This window comes from Falco naumanni, chromosome 8 (genome assembly GCF_017639655.2).
Source record: "Falco naumanni isolate bFalNau1 chromosome 8, bFalNau1.pat, whole genome shotgun sequence".
Taxonomy (NCBI): Eukaryota; Metazoa; Chordata; class Aves; order Falconiformes; family Falconidae; genus Falco; species Falco naumanni.
Window position 1 is genome coordinate 16,555,103 of NC_054061.1, and position 15,232 is coordinate 16,570,334.

Consider the following 15,232-nt stretch of genomic DNA (forward strand, 5'->3'; position numbering starts at 1 on the left):
TGATGAGCTTCCATAACTACAACTTTTTTATTGTCCAAAGTAGTATGCAGAAATGGCAGAAAATATTTATTTTCTCTAGAAGTGGATGAATTATCAATGCTTTCTGATAATCATTAACTGGTCTGCAACAGAATACTGTTTATCTCATCGGTAGCATGTAATGTATATTCTGGCTTGACTGAGCCTTATTTCTAGTACATAGCATCTTTCTTGCATATACAATTGCTCTTTGACCAAAGGAAGTTCACCTTTCTTAGGAAAGTAAGTAGGACTTGATAAAGTCTTAAAATAAAACTTTCCTTCAATGTCAATTGTAAATTTTAACAACCAAAACTGGAAGATGCATGATTATCAAGGATTAAGCAGATATCTAAAAGACAGCTTTGGATTGGCAGTATGTGTTTACTAAGTTTTTCTGAGAGTTTGGGATTGCTGTCACAGGGGAAAGGTTCATAAAGGAGGAGCTTTTTAGTTTATACAGCGAGTAGCACATATGTTGTCTAAGGTCAGTGACTTGGTTTTATTCCCTGCTGTTCCTGAGCACAGTCATAACGTTTCAGTTTGCTTCCTTCTCAGTTTGTTTGATTTAGGCACACTATCAATGTCATATGCTTAAAATTGTTTTCCATAGGGATAGGGTTATTAGTGTTCAAAGGGGGAAAGCCTGGTGTTTGAAACCTTTTTGAAATGCCTTGAAGGGCCTTAGAAATGTGCTCATTTCTTCTTTGACTCCTGATCCAGTCCCGAGGACAGTTTGTTATGCCCCACCTCTTTCACTGGTGTAACAGGGTGGCATCCAGCATACCTCCGTGTGCCTATGAAGTGCTCCGTGTACTGGAGTGAGTAATTCCCATTCTGTGTCTCCTTAAGGTGCCCCAGTACCAACAAAAAGCCAACCCCAAGCAAACAAACAAAAATGCCAAAACAAACAAACAAACAAAAAAAAAAACCCAAAAAAACCAAAACCGAGCCCCCAAGGGTCTTGGAAAGCTACTGATGTTATTTCAGTGCTAGCCCTACTCATTTTAAAGACTGCTTCAAATACAGCATGCATGTTGTTTCATTACCTGAGAAATTAAGACACTTGGCAAATATATAGAGGAGATATCTGTATATTACAAAGCAAATGGTGTGATATTGTGTACCATAAATGCACACTGACAGTTATATGCATTTCTGTGGTGTTAACATGTGAAAGCATGCATGCAGTGACTATGTGCTTCACTGCCACCCTTCACACATACATGGCCATTAAATCAATTCATTTACATTTTGAGTTGTGGAGCAATCCTGCATTGTGTACTGAACCTCTGTGTGACACTGTATTCTATGTTAATGCTAGAAAATACTTCGTTCAGGCTATGTCAGATAAATAGCTTTTTTTATAGGGTACTTGTCAAACTATCTGTCAGGCTTCTCCTACTGCTCAGTACATTCCCTCCGCTTCCTGCCTTGTCCTTTTTGTGTTGTCTCTTTCCCCTCAAAAGCAGAAGTGGTTTCTTGGAAGCTTCTTTCAACTCTTTTACTGTTTTCTTGTCAGATGTCATGGTATTTCTAAAGAACAAAGAAGCTTGAAAAACTCCATAAAATGACAAAACGGGTGTATTGACAGAATTCTTGTGTTTCTTTGCAAGCACATAGCTGCACATCTTTATAATATCAGACATAGCCAGAAGTGCACGGCTCAGTTAAGGTGTAAGGGCTGTATGCCTCACCCATTTCACAGGTACTGTCATGCCTGTTCTCATGACCACAGATTCTTCTGCTTACTTGAATGCTGATTATATGTGAGAGCAGTTTCTTAAGACAGAAATCAATATCGGGATTGTGTGCATGGTAAAAGAAAGTAAAATGAGATAGAGAATTAAAGCTTTTCCAGCGTATTATATGTATAGACACACGTTTAATACACATTTTCAGTAATGTTAAATTTATATTTAAGTTGTCACAAGTGTGGAAGGATAATGATTTTCTTTCCATCTGATTTTTTTATTATTTCCCTAGCAACACATCTTTCAGTGTCTCAGTTCTCCACTGTAAAATAATTCAAGGCAAGACTCAAGTAGAGAAATGTGGAGAAAATGTGAACAGGCTCTTCAGATGACTTTTAGAATTTGATTCATGCAATAACACAGAAGTCTAAGAGCATCAAATTTGTTGAAACCCAAATTTGATTCATATGTAGCATGGTCCTGTATACCAGTGATGACCCTGTTAAAAGGCTGATCTTAAGGGCATCAGAGGCAACAAATCTTTAGAGGAGTCATCTGCAAACTATTTGCAGGCAGTGCTCAGGTATCCCCTCTGTTTACTCCATTCATGTAGTTCTAAAAGATAAAAATTAAGGAGATCTATGAGAGACAGCACAGGTTTGGCTTCAGATCCATTAGCTCCAGAAAAATACCATGAATATTATTACAAAGAGATAAACTTTTAGCCCAACCCACAGGCTGAAATACAATTTCGTACCCTGAAGTGGAGAAAATTTCACCCTCCCAAACACTGTTACCAAATACTGGGGGGGGGGTATTTCTCACTCTTAATCTGTGGAAATAGCTTATTCTCAGGTAGTTAGTATCAACAGATTTACTCCATCCTTGCTCAGGCAAGATTCCCTTTGAAATCATTTGCAGTTTAGCGTAATTCAGAATTCCATCTAACACAAAAAATGTAATGATACATTTAATCTCATGTGGATAAAACATGGCATATAAAGAAAAAGAAAGTCTGATAATCAAAAGGTAATTCAGTGGGTGGAGTTGTATCCTGTCAAAAGAAATATGTATAGTTAAAGCCAGTGGAAGATTTGCTGTAAATTGAACTTCACTGTGAATAACCTCCTGTCTACAATTGTCTGTAGGAGTTATTGATGCTGTGGCCAAGGATCAATTAAAGAATCAGACATGCAGTTATCATGTTATTTTGGTTTGTTGTCACTTTTTTTATATTCATCTCTGTTTTTCTGTAATCTCTATGACATAACCACCCAAGTATATCAAGATGTCCTTCTTATTTAGTGTTCCTACTGTTAATGTCTGATAATAGTTTGGTCCTTCAAATGCCAAGTTCTGTGGTAAATCTGCAAGCAGGCATCCTTTGTCATGTCCTGCTTTTCACCATTTGTAGAGTTCAGTGTTACAATAAGTTGGGTTCCTAGACGTGACTCAGAGTTGGCTATAATTTCATTTCTTCTCATAATATATTTGAAGGGCATGCAACTCTTCCACTTCTTTAACAAAAATACTTCCAAAGACACTGTCATATACAGTTTTGCAAATGTGCTCAGGGCCTCCTTAAATTTTGCATTTTAAAATACTAGGATTTGCATCACAAGCATATTTAGTTAATTTGAAAAGGTGAAACAATGTACCGTCACATGGGATTTCTACACTGACACGATGAGCATAGCCTGTTAAGAGATGGTGTCCAATTTGTAAAAGGAAAATTGAGTCAAGTAGTTCATGTCAGCTGCCATGAAGTTGCCATTTAGCAGAAACTTTCAGTTGATTATGCAATGTAATAAGAAACATGTTTAATATTTTAATCTAAATTGATTGAAGGCTTTTGGATTTTTTAAACCAGATTTGTACCATGTTTGATCAGTTGACTTTTTAATCTGATTTTAAGAACTCTAATGATTCAGATTTATGTTATTCGCAGTTTCTTTTCCTGTGTGGGTTTTTCATTATTTTATTTTCATTCTGTTTGTTTTTGGCTTACTGGCAAAGGACGGCGCCACTTTAATAAGTATAAAAAGAAGGGTAGGTTTTTTTAAAATTTCTTTTTTATTTCTTTTGTGACATCTATTTAGTTTGAAATAGTTACTAAGCTGTAAAGTGTAGTCTATCTCTTTTTAAATTTATTCCAATAGATTTGCTGTTTCTGATGATTGACCACACCACAATAAGAATTCTACCACTGCCATTTTCTTTGTTATGTGCCTACTGTTAATCTCTGTATAAAAATGTAAAAAACTGTCAATTCATTAGGTAAGTAAGGTATAACTGCTAGAAGTAGCAGCTCTTGCTTTTTCTCAGTTGTTATTCAAATTTCAGTTGTTTGGGACTCTTCTTCCTCTGAGGTTATTCAGAGGCTTATTGCTTGGGCAATAGTGCATAAAGTAATGGTGTTTTGTCCAGTGAATACTCTGCTTGCCACTATTCTCTTAGTGCCATGTCCAGAATGCTCCCAGGGGCTTAAGATATTTCGGGACATATTGCAGTGGGGAAAATGTGGATTTTGGAGTGCATCTTGCTGAATAATTCAGTACTTGGTTCACTGCTGTAGGGCACGTGGCCCACATGAATGAATGATGTATGTGAGTTAGTATTTCCTCACTATGTAAGGAAAACGGTATTTGCTTTCATAAACTGGCTAGAAATTTTAGAAACTGAAAATAGTGCAGGCACACAGAAGCTTACTGGACTTCAAAGGGAAGGGTGAGAGGTGGTGCTGAATAGCCGTTCTCCTTTGCCTGTCCTGCACATGTTGGGAGCCTGACAGAAAAGGTTGGGCCTGTGGTGAGGCAGCACTTTGGGACTTCTGTGGCACAGTCAAACTGGTAAATATGTGTCTTGCACTATTCAAGTGACTCACTGAAAATTTATGCAATGACAGATTATAGATCAGACAAGTGAAGTGGGTTAGATCAGACATGATGGTACCCAAAGCAGATTGGCTTGGCAGAGAAAAGAGCAGGAGAGGAACAATTGTATGGGAAATATGTGATGTTTATGGCATTATGAAGAGATTGTCGTGAGTAATAGTATTTGTTAAAACTGATCTATTGTGGTTAGTGCTTTACAAGCAAAAAGAATACATAAAACCAGTGCCTACTCCAGGAATTTACCATGTTAGTGCAAACTGAAAGGGAATGAATGGGAACCAATTGATAGATGTGGAGATAAAAGGAAAAAATGGGATAGGCTGTGTTATAAACACACTAGCAGTGTGACTGGGTAACACTGTGGTAAAAGGCAGTTTTAAAGAGGGATAATGGGGCAGATGGATAACATCATGTGGATAATGGAGGGCAAATGGGCCCTCAGAAGGAGACAGAGCATAGGGAAGAGCTCAGAAAAGCCTTTTTAAATTTGACTTACAAAAGTATTGTAAATCACAGAGAGGCTGAAGTCAGAATTGTAGCAGCAAGCAGTCTGGGGTGAAGCAGGTCTGTAAATGAAGTTGGAGCATGAAGTTCATGTTCCATGTGATAAGAGGAAAGTACCTGAAACAGAACTGGGAAAGAAGAGTCACATAGCTGAAGGTTAGATTAACTGATTAAGAACATGATTTTTGCAGCACTGTTGCACACAGACATGACTGCAGAAGACTGAATTTATCAACAGTGGAGAAAAAGGTGTTGATTTAATGTAGATTTTATTTGCTGAAAGCTAGGGCAAGAATTCTGACAGAGAAATGCAATGCAGAATGAATCTGTAAGACTTTGTCAAAGCCTTAATGTGAGGCAAGGAAACAGATGAGTCAAAAAAACATCCAGATTATGAACCTTAATGACAGGTAGAATGATGGTATTGCCCGCTGTATTAGAAAGCAAGAATGCCGGGGAGGGCAGAGAAGCAGTGGGTTTGAGAGAAATTAGAGAAATAACAAGTTTATTGGCAAGCTTTTTATGTGCTCATAATCATAGCATCTCTTATCACTTACACAGTGCTCATTTAAAAAAAAAAAAAAAAAAAAAAAAAAAAAAAAAAAAGGAAAGAAAAAGAAGGGTGTTCTTTTCTTTGGAAATACCACACTCATGACTTGTCACCCACACACATCTCATATCCTTTCTTGCAGTTGACAAAAAATCAGCATGTTCAGCTTCTCTCTTAGTATCTCTTTCAGGGTGGGTTTGTTTTTGGGTTTTGTGTGTTTATGTGTGTATGTGTGTCAACTTATGTATGTGTTGCAGCAGCAGCACAGCCCTGGCTTGTCACTCAAATCTTCCCTCACAGTGGGTGGAAGCATCATTTTTGATACTTGAACAGACAAGGCTGTCTTTGGCAATGTTCCTCTCCAGCAGTTGCCACCTCTCTGACTCAGTACCTTAAAATACCTTTCTTATAAATTTTCTTCTTGTTTTCCCAGTTTCATATTTTATTAACAGATATTTTTCATTCCTGGAAAACTGATCATGTCCTCTCTTGCCTTCAAGTGAGTTCTGTGTACAGGGCAGTGCTTGCCTGTCTGCACTCAGTTTTCAGAGTTTCATGGAACTGCAGTATGCTCTGGAAAGGGTTTTGTGCCATCAGCTCTGCCTAAAGTAATTACTGAATAAATAAATGGACATGTAACCTATTTTTACAATGATTGACAGTCATTGCTATCTATCAGCTGCTACCTTGCCTGCATGAAGTGAGATCCCACAATCAGAGAATCATTTAGGCTGGAAAAGACCTTTAAGATCATTGAGTCCAACTGTCAACCCAGCACTGCCAAGGCCACCACTAACCCATGTCCTTAAGCACCATGTCTACACATCTTTTAAACACCTCCAGGGATGGTGACTCAACCACCTCCCTGGGCAGCCTGTTCCAATGCTTGAACACCCTTTCCGTGAAGAATTTTTTCCTAATCTCCAACCTAAACCTCCCCTGGTGCAACTTGAGGCCGTTTCCTCTTGTCCTGTCACTTGTTACCTGGAGAAGAGACCGACCCCCCCTGCCTACAGCCCCTGTCAGGCAGCTGTGGGGAGCGATAAGGTCCCCCCGGAGCCTTCTCCAGACTAAACCCCCCCAGTTCCCCCCGCCGCCCCTCCCAGCACTTGTGCCCCAGCCCCTTCCCCAGCCCCGTGCCCGGCTCTGGACACGCTCCAGCCCCTGCATGTCCCTCTGGCCGTGAGGGGCCCAAACCCGAACCCAGGGTTGGAGGGGCGGCCTCACCAGTGCCGAGCACAGGGGTCGGGCACTGCCCTGGCCCTGCTGGCCACGCTGTCCTGGCTACGAGCCAGGGTGCTGCTGGCCTCCTTGGCCACCCGGGCACGCTGCTGGCTCATGCCCAGCTGGCCACCAGCCCCCCTACCCCCCCCCACCCCCGACCCTTTTCCACTGGGCAGATAGTAGCTTTGATCCAGTGTCAGGTAGACAAGTAGAGCCACCATAAAATCCACCACTCTTAAATCTTTCTAATTAGCAATTTAAACAGGAGCCAAGAACAGAAGAGGTGACCGGCTGAATTCTTTCTGTTTGTTAGTGATCAGGGCTCCAAAAGAGGCTCAAGGCACACAGTCAGTACTGCGGCAAGGAGTGTGATGGGAACCATCATTTCTGGTCTGCAGCTTTTTGTATCAGTCCTCGTGAACTCATTTGGAGGTTAGAGGTAAAATCAGGGCTCTGAGGAGTGTGGACTCCAGAATTCTACAACAGATATCTTTTTAAATTTGTGTTACAATACCAGTTATTTAGTGTCCTAACATTTCATTACGCTTTAAAAAATATGTACCTGTCCCTGTAGTACATTGCAGGTTAAATGTGAGGATTAGCAGATGTTTGGAAGGGAAATGCTATTAGTAACAGAATGGTGATGTAAGAGTTCTGAGATTACTCCCTAGCCTGCACCAGGCTAGAACTGATCCTTCATATCCTTTTCATTCTTTGTAAGGGAATGTTTACAAAATTGCAATAGGACACAAGAGCTACTTTTAGCATTGTAAATATTTCAGGAAACAGACTTTAAAAATACGGATTTAAAAAAAAAAAACAAACAACTAACTTCTCATTATTCTTAAAGCTTTTATGGCTTCTGCTGATTCCAGCACTGAACTCAAAGTTATAAAGAATTTATCTACAGAAGAGCTTGTCCTGAGTAATTTCAAGTGGGGATGCTCCTGTTGTTTAGAAGCATGTCCATCCTCTGTATATTACAATCGTGCCTTTACAGGGCAGCAAAAATGCCTTAACATTTTTTTAAGATATTTATTTAATGTTGTTAAATATACCAAATACTTACATCTAGTATAGCAATTTAATTACCATTTGTTTTGTATATTAAAATGCCAGTAAACGTACAGCCAGATTTGTGCCTGTGCATTACATTGCCCTTTCATATGTTTCTAAATGCACGTTGCAGCATATGAACTTGAAATTCTGTATGACTTCTTTTCCCAAAGAGCATGCAGGATAGTGGTGCAGCTAAAAAGATAGACTTATTTCTGTAGAAGAGAATTTCAAAGACACAGCTAAAAGGATTAAGAAAAAGATGGGGAACGCTGAGGAATTCAGTAATGAACGAAGAAGGAAAAAACTTAAGAAAAGTTGTTAATGCCACTGCTGGACAAAACATGATAGGTGAAATAAATGGGCACGTAAGTCATTATGAGTCTCTGATTTCAGTGAGCACTAGCACATCTTTATCTGATGACTCATTACCCAACCTGCCAACACCAAGACCAAGGACAGAGCCAGAGGCAGTACTGTAGCTAAGGCCTATCAGCTGGAACCAAGTTTTATTGGCTTAGTATGATAAGGAAGTTTGCTTTGCTTATGTCCAAGATGGAAAGCATATGGAAACACAGTAAAATCTTATTAATGGGTTTTTCTTCAACAGCATTATAGTAATATTTTCATAGTTATTAAAAGCTGGGTATATTCATTTGATCTCTCACAGCTGCTTTCAAAGCCTGCTGTATTATCAGTTACTTCACTTTATCTTTCTTCCCCTCTTATACATGTGCAGCAACAGCACATCCATTTGCACAAATATTTTCTGTTTCAATGGGATTCCAATAAACAGAATATTTCAAAAGGTTCCCAGTGCAGCAAGGCAGTGGACGTGCATACAAATACATGCAGGACGCAAAGCATTGTGCGGCTGAGTTTCTGGCAAGCTAAAACTTTTTCTTCTAATCTTATAATACTTCCATTGGTGGCTAAGAATCTCTTTGCTCTAGCTATACTCTGCTGAGCGGAATTGTGCTTACTGTGATGTATGCTTTGTAATTTGTTTTTGTGTTTAATTGGTTAGCTTATTTAATTGTGTTGCAATCTATGTTTTGTTTCTGGATTGCATTGTCTCCATGGAATTGTACTGGTATTTGTTTATTTTATTAAGTTCAAAGAGTTTGTCTTTGCAGTTGTGTTGGGATCATCTTGGAGTCCTTGCGATGATGGTAAATGTCATTGAAGCAACTGTGATTAAGTAGTATTGTAAATCATGTTATAGAAATACAGCTGTTAAGAGATCCTTAGACATTTGCCATCCCTGAATAACAGAAACAGCCCTGAATCACAGTTTCAAATTTCAGCATGCATGACTTTTTTCATATCTACATTATATCTAGATTTGAATCTGTAATTTAGATCTTTTCCTATATTTAGACCCTATTTGGGTGAGATTAAATTCAGGTAGCTATCATGGCCCTTCCCTTTCTCAGGCAAACAAAAAAGATTCTAATTTGAACATAGAAAAATGTTTAAATATCTGCAGCTAATGTGGAAATGTGCAATTAAACACATTATGATTGAAACCTTTTCTGGTAAATGCAAAAAGACAAACAGCAGTAACTAAAATGAGACCAGAGTAGTCTGGGTTTTAAATACCCTGAATGCTGCAGCCTGTGGGCGCAATCCTACAGCTTCTGCACTGCTGTTTAGCCAGAGCTAAACCATTACCAGAGAAGTAATAGTTTTTACACCGTTCACTTGGAATGGTGTAAAATCTTACCAAAAATATTTGAAGAAATATTTCACTTTTTCATTCATTTCTTTTTCTGGGTGCATAAATTACTTTATGCTGTTAGTACTTCTCTGTTATGAATCGTAACACATATGTTTGGAAGATAATGCTGGTATTTGGTGTTTGTCCATAGTGCTGCTTTTTGTGAGCTTGAAGCATTATCTCTTTGATTCCTCACTGGCTCTTTCCACTGAGACAGCTACTGAAACCTCTGAAATGGTTTAGTTTTCCCTTTCTCCTCAGTTTTTCTAGTGATGAAGTTATCAAGACTTACAAATGAAGATCTACATGCTTTTCTCTATGACATGTTGATTTTAACATCTGTTTATTTCCATCTGTTGGTAGAAAGTAAAATCTATGTCTGCATGTTCTAGTAGTTGTATCAGCTTCACTGCTTGTTTCTAATGCAGGATTTTCACAGCTCTGATTCTGTTACTAGTTCCCACAGAAAAATAGTTCTGGTTTGCAAAGCAGTGTTTTCAGGACATTTATATCCACCATCAACATTTTCCTCTAGTGCCATGTATCATGCAAAGAGTTGAAAGGAATTCTTCCTTTTTTTTTTTTTCTTTTTTTCTTTCTTTTCAAAGGCACAAAATATATGACAAAGTGATCACTCACATTCTCCTGTGGTAAACCAGAACCGGTGCCGGGTAACTTCCATTTCCCTGGATGCACTGATGTATATGAAAAAAAAATTGAACTATGCTGCTCTTTAATGACATAGTAGATAGGGAGGACCCTAACTGGATTGGCTGCCTGTCAACCTTCCATTCTGCAAATCATCTTAGTGTACTGCATGGAGAACTGCAATCTTTCCCGTAATACAGGTAGTAATAGTCACAGAGCTTCTGCAGTAGTGGAGGGGGAGCAAACAGGCTGACAAAGTGCTGAATCCAGAATGTACTGACAAGAGAAAGTCCTCAAGACATTTGAACCCTGGCACAGCTAGTTGATTTTTCAAGTGTCTAGCTGAACTCAAACATCCTCTTTTCTGTCTGTCCCCAATTTGTAGTTTGTTTTATAGTGCTTGAAAATCTTTTTTCTAGTCAGCTGTGGCTTTTCCAGTGAGACAGTATGGTGGCCTTTTTCTCTCCCCCCTCAGGACTCCAGTATCTTTGGAGAACATCTTTGTTGATGGTTATGTAGATAACCTAAGCTCATCTTCGTGCTAGTAGTAATTGGACTTCAGCCCTTTCAATCCACTACTAAATTAGTTCAAATGTATCTGACATTTGCTTAATTTTTATTCTTACAGACTGCATTGTCATTGTTATTAAAAATATTATAGGGGTCTATTCATGAAACAAAATTTTCTTCTACGAAGTGACCAACCCCAAAGAGTTAATCTTAAAAATTTGCTGTGGTTTTGGAAACTGCTGCTAGATAGTGTAGGAAAACATATTCATATTTCTTATATTTGTGTAATAGTTGTAAGCAAAGCAATTATCTAATGGAAATAGGCACTTTGCAGAATGGTGGAAGAGGGAACAGCAAGTGTTGTCTTTTTGACAGATAAGGTCACTCTGAAGGCTATGAGAAAAACTATGACCTTTCTGATAAATTTTGGCCAAAGCAAAAGTTTGCTGAGTGTTCAAAAGAATGTAAATATTCATTGTGCAATTAATGCTTCTCAGTCACTTCTATAAAAATCCTGCCATTTTTTTTTTTGTAGAACAGCTTAAATACTTATTGATTGAGAACTTCTCTAACTCCCAAAATGGAGGCATCCCCCTAGCTCTACAGGTATTTTAAATGAATTGAATTAATCATATCCTTAAAAGTCTCTAGTGATCTTCGTTAACTTTCCTGGGTTTAATTAAAACATCTGTGCGCTTTTAATTTATCGATTCATCCAACTTATATGTCATGTTTTTAACACACCCCAGCATGCTCTGCATCATTTTTAACCCGATTTCCACTTAACTAAAGCAATTAAATTCACCCCGGATTAATTAAAGCATCCATACTTTAGTGCTTAAGTCAGCGTGTGCTGCTTTCCCCAAATGGTTTCTGAATGTCAGAGATTTGACACACCTGATGGGTTTTTTGTCCTTCTGGAAATTCTTCTGTGAATCTCTTTCTTGCTTACTAATGTGCAGTTTGACAGAGCTAGACAAGGGAGCTTGGCAAGGCCCTGGTTGGGGCAACCGAAGTAAGGATTGCAGGGCATGACTACTATGAAGGGCTGTACATTTCATCTTAATACTGACCTGGTGCCTGCAACCATAGAGCAACACGACTGTTAAATCATTTAAATTATTTGTGTGGTCTGTATTTAAAGTAAACAGTTCGTGAAGTAACACATAAAGCATATAATGTTAGTAACACTTAATCATAGTTGTTCATTCTTCTGCTTCTGGGTGAATTTCTCTAAGGTGACTTCTGCTTGGAAAAGCACAAGGTCTTAGAGCAACCTAAAAGATGTTCTAGATCTTCCTAATTGTCACTCTTCTTAAAAACATTTCAGCCTGATGGAAGTTAGTGATCTCAGAAGAGCAGGCAATCTAGTCAAACACCATTTTTCCTGGCCATGCAAATATCACGTCTGTGAGGGATAAAGAACAGATGAGAGAAAATGGTCCTGGATTCATTCAATCTCCCATTCCAGAATGATTTTCTTGCTAAGTTGTCTAGAGGTGGGGCAGCTTCTTGCCAGGAAAGTAGCATAAAAATAGCATAAACTAGTAAAAGTGAAACAGCGTAAACTGTGGAGTGCTCTTAGAAGTTATTTCAGATTTCCATATCCATAAATCAACTCCAATTAAAGCTAATAGGCATGCAGACAAGTAGTGAAATGTGTGCCCAACTGATTAAAAGAGGTTTAAACATAAAATATTAAGGAAAGTGTTGTCAAACAAAATGGTTCTATTTTTAAAGAGTACTCATATATTTACTGTCTCCTAATTTTTAGAAATACCTTAAAGAAAAACATTTGGTATAACAAGGGATGTATTTGTTATGTCTCAGTACCGTTTTATTTAAAGTAATGATACTGTAAAGTCTGTAGCCCACATTTTGATTCAGGTTGTCAGAAATTAACGACTTAAATAACTGGGCAGATTTTCTAAAATTCAAATGTTTGCAATTCCTTTGGGTTTAGTAGTGTTGTGGATTTTAAGCCACTTAGAAATTAAGATTGTTTATATCCAGATAGGTATAACTTCACTTTAGGAGGTTGACTGTAGGCAAGGACCTGGTTGTAGCTTTTGGAGTGAATCTAAAGTTATTCAGGACTTTGGCAAACAATTGTAGTACAATTCAGCTCTAACATCAGTAAAATACACCTTCACCTGCTTACATGTTAATCTAATTTGTCTATCGAAGGGAAAGTAGCATTTGTAGATTAAATGCTACATATGTGTCACCAAGATAAAGCCAAAAAGAGAAAAAACACTAGTACAATGTGATCCTATACATATTTTTGAGATATTTGGAACCAGGCAGTTGTTGATTACATTGGGTTTGGATCTTTCCTATATTTCTCCTCCAGTTTGGAGCAGACCTGGAATTCATTTATTGGTTTCAGATTAGACTGTCATAAACAGTAATCCATCTTCTTTATATACTGGCAAAATCATGCATAATCTCTCAGCAGTAGCAGCTTAATCTCTGCTCAAAGTCCAAGTGTGAGCTATTACAGAGTCTAAATTAATTATCCCCTAAAGGAGCTGCACCCAGGAGGTTCACTGGTGAGGTTCATTGGTAAGAAGTTTGACCTATATCTGTCTTCAGTACAGTTCCCGGTGGTCAGTGAAACAAAGAACTTGATTTCTATTATGTTAGTGTGTTTTTCACTTTTTTTATATAACTAGGAATTTGTACAACTCTGTCCAAACAGCATATCAAAACTGCCCAGTCTGTAGGCTCAGATGGTTTTTGAGAGACAGCTATAGAATGTTAATATGGTTGTACTAAAGACTTGAGAAACATTTGCTCTGTTTCATATACATAATGACTTCCCCCAAGTTTAGGGACACTGGGCTGACTTGCAGTACTAAGTACAGAGAAGAATTGTTTGAGCAAAACCAGACGCAAAAAATCTGGAAATTATTCTTGATGAGAAGACTCAAACCACGCCCACATATTTGAAAGTAGAACCAAGTTTTTGCCCGACCCCAAGCAAACTTTATGTAAACCCCCACAAGTGCTATGCATGCCAGCATTAGTGCATACCCTCCCCTGCTGGATCATACTAGTTACACTAGATCAACCGGATGTACATGACCACATGTACAGAACAGGTGATCGTTATGCAGTTTTGTAAGTGCATATGCTGGCAGGCACTTTTCTTTTAATCTGTGTTCTTTAGCAAAAGTTTCAGGACTGAAACTCAATTCCTCCTCCTAAAGAGGAACATCTACACATGAAAATAGTATTTATTTCTCTTAGGTCTGACAAAGTTCTGTACAGTTCATTAAGAGCTGAATATATCTAGTGTGCGGGAGTATAAACAGTGTGTCTTCGGAATGTTTTTTTTCTGAATGTGTTTGTATAGAGGTTATATTACATAAGTGAAGCTGTAATGGCTCAGATGAAAATTCCATTTTACCCAGGGTTTCAGCTCTGATGGTGCAAGTAGTACACCTACACCTACAGCAAGTAGTTGAGGAAGAGTAAAAATTGTACCTGTCTTTGCTTCTGCAGTAAATGCTTTTGGATAACTTGTGTTAGGACTTCCTACAGTAGATGATGTCTCCTTGTGTTTAGTAGCTTTTGTGGAATTACATTCCACAAATCTGTCTAATTATGTTTTCAGTCAGGGAAAGTTCTTCCATGAGTTTTAACTTTTCAGATAATCTTGTTAAAATTGGTTGATGGAACAGCAGTACTTAGGGTGATGTAAGGGCACTTTAGATTGTGTCCAAGTGCTCTGTTACTGCAGCCTAAAACTTGCACTTCAACACTCAGTCCTAATTTTCCTTACTGCTTACATTGTGAATAGGCAGTCAAGCTCATCTTTTATGCACGCCAACTTGTTGTAAGAAGAATCTGATTTATATGCAAGGTCGGGGTTTACAGGCATTATGGATACAACCATTCTGGTACTTACTGAAAGATAGTGTACCCCAACAGGCTTGATGCAATTTTGTCCACCCAGAGCAGTGACTCCCCTCACCAACCAGCCATTAGCATCTCACCACAAAATTCTGTGGGACATACGTTGAAAAGTTTTGACTTGCAGTGGGGTGATTCCTGACAGCTTATCTGAGCTCTGAACAAGCCTGTAGCTGGCACAAAGGAAGCTAACCTTCTTATGCCCCATTTGCAAAGTTACATTTAGATGTAAATCTGAACTGCCTGCAAAGTAAGACCAATATAAGGTCATTGCTTGTGACCTGGTCCAGGACAGGGAAGTATTGCAGATGCAAGTTCAAAAACCTGTCAAGTCTGCATATTTTTGTGCCCAGAAACTCAAATAACTTTCAAGAGAAGTATACCAATTTGTCTATTTTATGAGGAGGAACTGAAAAAAAGTCTGCAGTAGAGAACTGACAGCCTAGATCCTAGTGGTACAGGACTCTCTCTGCACCAGGGTAATGTTTGCTCTACA

The 15,232-nt window shown here is 38.5% G+C and overlaps 1 protein-coding gene across 3 annotated transcripts in view; it reads left to right on the forward strand.

Moving 5' to 3' along the window:
* TENM2 (teneurin transmembrane protein 2) overlaps positions 1 to 15,232 on the forward strand; it is a 698,905-nt gene that overhangs the window by 587,305 nt on the left and 96,368 nt on the right. The window lies entirely within an intron of this gene.